This window comes from Macaca mulatta, chromosome 13, assembly GCF_049350105.2.
Source record: "Macaca mulatta isolate MMU2019108-1 chromosome 13, T2T-MMU8v2.0, whole genome shotgun sequence".
NCBI lineage: Eukaryota > Metazoa > Chordata > Mammalia > Primates > Cercopithecidae > Macaca > Macaca mulatta.
Window position 1 is genome coordinate 105,981,096 of NC_133418.1, and position 6,866 is coordinate 105,987,961.

Consider the following 6,866-nt stretch of genomic DNA (forward strand, 5'->3'; position numbering starts at 1 on the left):
CTATATTTCCTTTTTTTTTTTTTGAAATGAAGTCTGGCTCTCTTGCCCAGGCTGGCGCGATCTCGCTCACTGCAAGCTCCGCCTCCCAGGTTCATGCCATTCTCCTGCCTTAGCCTCCCGAGCAGCTGGGGCTACAGGCACCCGCCACCATGCCCAGCTAATTTTTTGTATTTTTAGTAGAGATGGGGTTTCACCGTGTTAGCCAGGATGGTCTCGATCTCCTGACCTCGTGATCCTCCCGCCTCGGCCTCCCAAATTGCTGGGATTACAGGCCTGAGCCACTGCGCTCGGCCACCTGTATTTCCTTTCAATGGGATCATTTTGCTCTACTATTCATAGCTAATATATGACTCCCTTTTTACAATCAGCTAGCTTGATCTACAGTGCAATGTCCTGGTTCCACCCTATCACTACTACCCCCACTTTATAAATTTTGGAATTTCTTAGCCTTGAAGCATCTTCTTAACTCTGAGCTGGGTATTTGTTTACTGGGTGTTTTCTATCATCTGGGAGTTCTTATTCAGGACTCTCTGTTCTGTATTCATCCTCTCTCTGGTCTCTGTGCTCTTGGCCTCCTTGCTGATTATTCTCTTGAATGTTTTCTCTCCCTTTATGGCTCCATTTTTTTTTTTTTTCATTTGTTTCATGTTGTTTGTGTCAGTATATTTAAGCTCTGGGTTGGCTTTTTTGGATCTTTTCTAACAAAACTTTGTTTATGTTTTCCTTTCTTTTTCTCCTTGCTAGATTATCTGTGCCTTTCCTGTAGTTTTATTCTATGAGCAACTGCAGAGAATTTGTTAGTGCAGTTGAAGATTTTCCCATTTGTTTGCTGGAATCTTCCTTCTCACTCCAAGTCTTCTTATTTTCAGGAGGTGTCACCTTCTATGTAATATCACTTGGATACTGAAACTTCTCCATGAACTGGAAGAATGTATGCTTCAGTGTGGTAAGCAGATTTTCTAAAATGACCTCTTCCTCCCTGAGATATCCTGACATAATCCCCTAAATTTGTAAATATGATGAAATATCAATTCTTGTTATTTTGTGTTATGCTATATGGTACATGTATTAGTCAGGGGGTTCCAGCAAAAGGAACCTATGGTAGATATATATGTATATATACACACACATATTCTTACACAGATAGGAAGAGAGAAAGAGAGAGACAGAGAGAGTCTTTATTGAGTTCCTTGAAGCAAAAAAGGAGATTAGATGGAGTGTTGGATAAACAAACCACCTAAGGAAAGACAAAAAATATTATGTGTACCTAGGACAACCACACCTTAAAAGAGATGTTTTCCCAATGTATGCAATAAATATGTTCCATATTACAGTATTCATAGCTAGGTTTATATCTCTAAATGAAAAACAGAAACCTTTTTCTTTTTTCAGTTGGAGATGGCTTAAAGACATGCTTATTTAAGGATTTCAAACTGACCACTCACAGACTAAATACTGTTTGGCTTATACAAACTTTTAAAAATAGGAAAAGGTTACAAAAAGCCTGCACATGAACCCTTTAATCTGTAATACAAGTTGAAATTATTTTTTTAAAAAAGAGATATTGCTTACAGCAAAATTTATGCAATTTGGTGACATGGCATGGGTTAGGAGACTTGTCCTTGCTGTCTGAACATACTATTTAAGCTCTCTGTTACTCAGCTTTCTTATCGGTAAAATGAGTTGGTTAAACAAGAGCAAGGGGTGCCAGCCCAAAAGCCTTCATGGAGCAGGCAAGTGACATGAGAGAGTGAATAGACCAGGTGCAACACAAAAGTGAGTAATTGAACTACAACAATTGGAGAATGCACAAACTGCTTCAAGGAGGCACCAGCCTGTTATTGCCATGAGGAGAAATGGGCACCGTGTTGCCAGATCTTTTGACTTTTCAAAAGAAGTTGATATCTGTTTATTATAAAGAATTTGCTGCTCAAGTAATTGCAGAGCCTGAGAAGTCCCATGATCTGCTGCCTGCAAGCTGGAAACACTGGGAATTGGTGCTGTTGTTCTGAGAACTGGAGGGTCAATGACAGAATTTCTAGTCGAGGGCAGAAGAGCGATGTCTCAGCACAAGCTGTCAGGCAGAGAGAGAATAAATTCTCCCTTCCTCCACCTTTTTGTTCTATTCAGGCCCTCAGTGGATTGGATGAAGCTTACACACATTGGGCAGGGTCACTTTACCTAGTCCACCAATTTAAATGTTGATATCATCTGGAAATGCTCTCAAAGACACACACAGAAATAATGTTTAATCTGGGAAACCTGTTTCCCAGTTCAGTGGAAACATAGTGGAAACCATCACAATACATTTGCTTTCATAAATAATGTGTTATCCAAGCGGGCCTGTTATAATTATGTAAGTCCTTAACAGCAGAGAGCTTTTTCCAGCTGGAGGCCGAACGAGAAGTCGGAGGGATTTGAAGTGTGAGTCCTGAATAAACCTTGGCTGCTACAAAGATAGAGGGCCCTATAGAAAGCATGAAGAGGAATATGCGCAGCCTATAGGAGCAGAAAGAACCCCTGACTGCAGCCAGCAGGGAAATGGGGACCTTATTCCAACAACCAGCAATCTAAAGGAACTAAATTTGGCAACAACCTGGGTGAGTTTGTGGGCAATTCCTTCCTCAGAGCCCCAGGGGGGATTCCTTCCTCATCCAGGGGGATGAGATCCCTGCCTGGTCAGCAAGACCCACTTTCTCCCATGAGATCCTAAGCAGGGCACCCAGTTACAACGTACTAGGACATTGACCTACAGAAACTGAGATAACAAATTTGTTATTTAAGCTTGTAAGTTTATGGTAATTTGTTACACAAAACTAATATTCCCTACTGTTGTGCTTCTTTGGTTCCTCTGCCCTCCTGCCTCTGCATTCAGCAAAGTGGGATTTGGGGTTCATTGAGTTAAAGGTCTTTCAAACCACATCTTCCAAGCACTGAGGGCAGCCAAAACTCCCAATTAATCTATTAAAGTATTCTAATTTAGAATTGCAGTATTGCTTTAATTGAAGAGAATGGAGAAGAATCTGTCATAGAGTTTTCCATAACCAGTTACCAGTACCTGAACTCCCTAAATCAGAAAATTATGCCCTAAACTCACCAGTGACACAGTAGGTTGCTGGGTTGATGGATAAATTCTGAAAATTTGATTCAAACTCACACCTTTCTGAGTTAAAATGTCCGTTTCTCTTCTCTTAGGGTATCTTCAAAACAGCTTGTTGAGATAAGCAAGGCAGGAGTTTATTACCCCAATATTAAAGATGAGGAAATTGAGGTCCTGAGGGAACCTGGAGGCTTTCTCACAGTCGATCACTGAGAATCTGACACAAGCTGCAGATTCTGCAGATTCAAAAATGCTGCTATGAAAGGTTACGAGTATCAGTTACATGCATTTTACAATTTGTTATGGAAGTTTTTGTACATGTTAATTTGTTTCATTATCAGGTGTTATTATTAAGATAATTTCTATTTGGAAGTAAGGAAGCAATGTTAGAGAGTTTATATAATTTATTGAAAATCACAACAGTTAGTAACTATGAGAGCTCACCTTAAAAATCTGTCCAATGCCTAGCTTTCCCTTTACCTGAAATAATGAAAGACCTATTAGGGTGTTAGATCAAGCCCCAAATAACTTGTATCCTTTTTGAGTTAAGTTGGCCATGGGGGCAAATCAAGACAGCTTAATCCTGTTTGATGGTAGGCTTCCTTCCTACTTTACCATGTCTGACATTAAAAGCTGCTTATGATTTTCACTGTGGCAAAGACCAAGGTATTCTCACATCTGTCCTATGTATATGTTTCAATGCTCGAACAGTCATGAGCCAATATTTGCTCATAGAATATCAAATCTACATGTACTTAGTGTGTCAAAAGAGAGTTCTTTCAAATATTTGTAGGGTTAGGGAAGATAAAAGAAATGGGGGAAGGCTTGACAGATGATAGGAGAGGTGGGGGAGGGAGCGAGTGGGGTGATGGTTCCAGGAATATGGAGGAACTTGGAGAAATGCCCAGACTTGGGAGTGGGAGCTAGGGAATGAGACCCAGAGAAAATAAGGGAGGTGATACAGACAGACTCAAAGTGTAAGGAGGCCTTGAATGTCAGGGCAGGAAGTTTGAAATTGATGATGGAGGGACAGAGGAGACAGAGAGACATGTAGGGAAGTGGGGAGTAGTGTTGTCACGGGAGCCCTGGGGGCCTGTCATGGGCATTGGGAGTCTGAGCGAACTGGGGCTTTGAGAAGAAAATATTGCAGGGGAAAGGAGAATTGGAAATTCTCCTGTGCCTCACAGATATATAAATAAAGGACAATAAGAACTATAATGAGGAAATAAATGTCATAAAAATGTTTGATAGCAGATGGAACATACAAACACAAAAAGATGCCAATAGCCTCCAGCCAAGAGAAATAAGGGAAGGAGTTCAGTGTAGGTGACCCTGAAGCTCTGTTTCAGCTTGCATATTCTGTAATTTCTATGCTTTGATTTATTGAATTTCACTAGTGTTTGCCAGCTACTGCCTATGTAGAAAGCACTATGCTGCATAGTAGAGAGTGAGGAGTGAGAGGAAATGTGAAGTTGAATATAATCTAGTTCCCTGCTTGGAAGAAGATTTCTGTATATTGGGGGAAAAGACCCTGCAAACTGTATCACATTCCAGAGTGAGCAAGTGCCCTAAGAGGATTATACATATAATGGAAACCTCAACAGGAGGATGGGTAGACTTCAAGTCATCTGTAAAGTTGATGGTTTTAGACACAGGCAAGCCCTATGTCTTGTAGTTCCCTTCTAGACAGAGGAAACTCGTATCTAAAGGGGTAAGAAAAATGTTCTGGGTATAATAATTATGGTAAGCAGAATTCCAATTTGATCTCCAGTGAATCCCATCCTTGTATAAGCCCCTCCTCTTGACTGCAGATGGAACTCTAGGCTTGCTTTGTCAGAGGTGGTGGATGTCATTCCCCTAATTATGTTATGTTGTATGGCAAAGGCATAGAAATATTCACTCCTATGTTTGTGTTTCTTTATATAAGACTCCATCTCAGCACAGTGGAGAGAGATTTCCTGCCACCTTTGAAGAAATGAGTTGCCATTTGTGAGAATTCCACTTGGCAAGGAAGTATGGGACCCTCTAGGAATCGAGAGCATTCCCCAGCTGAAGACGACAAAAAATAACAACCTCAATCTTACAACTCCAAGGAACTACATGCCATTAGATTGGTGCAAGAGTAATTGTGGTTTCTGTCATGAAAAGTATGGCAAAAACCATAATTACTTTTGCACCGACCTAATACCAACAAGCAGATAAGCTTGGAAAACACCCCTGAACTCCAGAAAGGAAAGTAGCTCAGGGCATACCTAGAGTGTAGTCTTGCAAGACCCTGAGCAGAGGATCCAGCTAACACATACCTGGACTCTAGACCAATAGACAGTAAGATAGTAAAGGGATGTTTCTCAAGCCACCAAATTTGTGGTAATTTGTTACACAGCAATAGAAATAGGATACTATAAGCTATCAGGTTAAGTTTGAGCTCTGAGTACATGTTGGGGGTTGGTGGGATGGAAGGCTGAAAAGATTGGGAAGAGACAATTTAGTCTAGTCCAAATTAGAATCTATGCACTGAATGTAGTCTTATTCAAATTAGAACTAAATGAAATTCCAGTGGTTGGGACAGTGTTGGAAAACACCACGTGAACTACCATGTTCTGTGGTAATGGTTGTGGCATAGTTTGGGCACTAAGAGGGAGACTGAATATTCACAAACTGGTAGGAGTTATCCCCATACTGTCTTTCTGGCACTTGCCTGGCTTCTGCAAGTTTGCAGCCATTGCCAGGATTTTCTATGGGGCTCCTCCACTCTTTTTGAAGTTGTTAAAGTCTCATAGCACAAGGTAGTGGAGAAGCACAAGGCAGGAATGAACTATGGTTAGACAGAAGTACCACAGAATTCTGGAAGTTTGAGGTGGGTAGAAGCCTTAAAGGTATATCTCCTATTTCTCTCTATGATGCATGGCTCTTCTCTGTAAAGTTTCTGATACATGTACATCCACCCAAATTACTAACCAATGGCTCACTGCTGTGGAAAGACTGGATTGTTAAAGCACGTCAGTCATGAGAAGCTTTATTAATCTGAACTGTAATTTAATGAAATGGCAATTGTCAGAGGTGAGAGGTGCCTTTAAGATGATCAGTTTAAAAGAGGAGAAAACAAGACCCATATAGGAGAAGGTAATTATACACGCTCCCATAGTCACTCAATAACAGGGCCAAATAGAACCAGCACCCCTTCTACCAGCAGCCTCTCAAGTATGGATCTGACAAATCAAGGAGGAAGGATTTATTTAAACATGCTATTAGGTACAAAATATGGCCGACTTTGCCTTTTGAAATTTATATCCAAACCCAACAATTACCCAAGCATTGCCATGGCTTACTAGAGAGAGCACTGTCAAGTTTGTTACGAGTACATATACCATTCTGTCATCTGTTCTTCTTGACTATTTCTACTTCCCTTTATTTGTTTAGTATATATTTACTGCATAAATGTGAATCTTTTCCTTTAGAAAAGCAGGGCTAGCAGTAGGTTCATGTTTACTTCTAGGGTTGTCCTCTTAATATTAGGGGGTGACATCCCTTCTTATCTATGAGATATGCTTTTCTCTCTCTGGGCACAGTTCTCTTCGGCTTCCTCTCAATTTCAAGTAGACGCTGAAAATAAAAATCTGCCAAGCATTTCAATTATAGTTGCTCTCCAGAACCAGAGCAGCAGAATTGCACCACTAGAATGACACATGAATGTTGGAATGACAGTTGAGGAAATGATACAGCTCAGAATCACCCAACATGGGCACTCTTATCTGCAAAGCAACTT

General features: G+C 40.7%; 1 non-coding gene across 1 annotated transcript; it reads left to right on the plus strand.

Moving 5' to 3' along the window:
• Positions 1-5,219: 5,219 nt before the first annotated feature.
• Positions 5,220-5,274, plus strand: MIR548G (microRNA mir-548g). The gene has a single exon (NR_128337.1). It is a non-coding gene; the product is annotated as a microRNA mir-548g (primary transcript).
• The last annotated feature ends 1,592 nt before the right edge of the window (positions 5,275-6,866 follow it).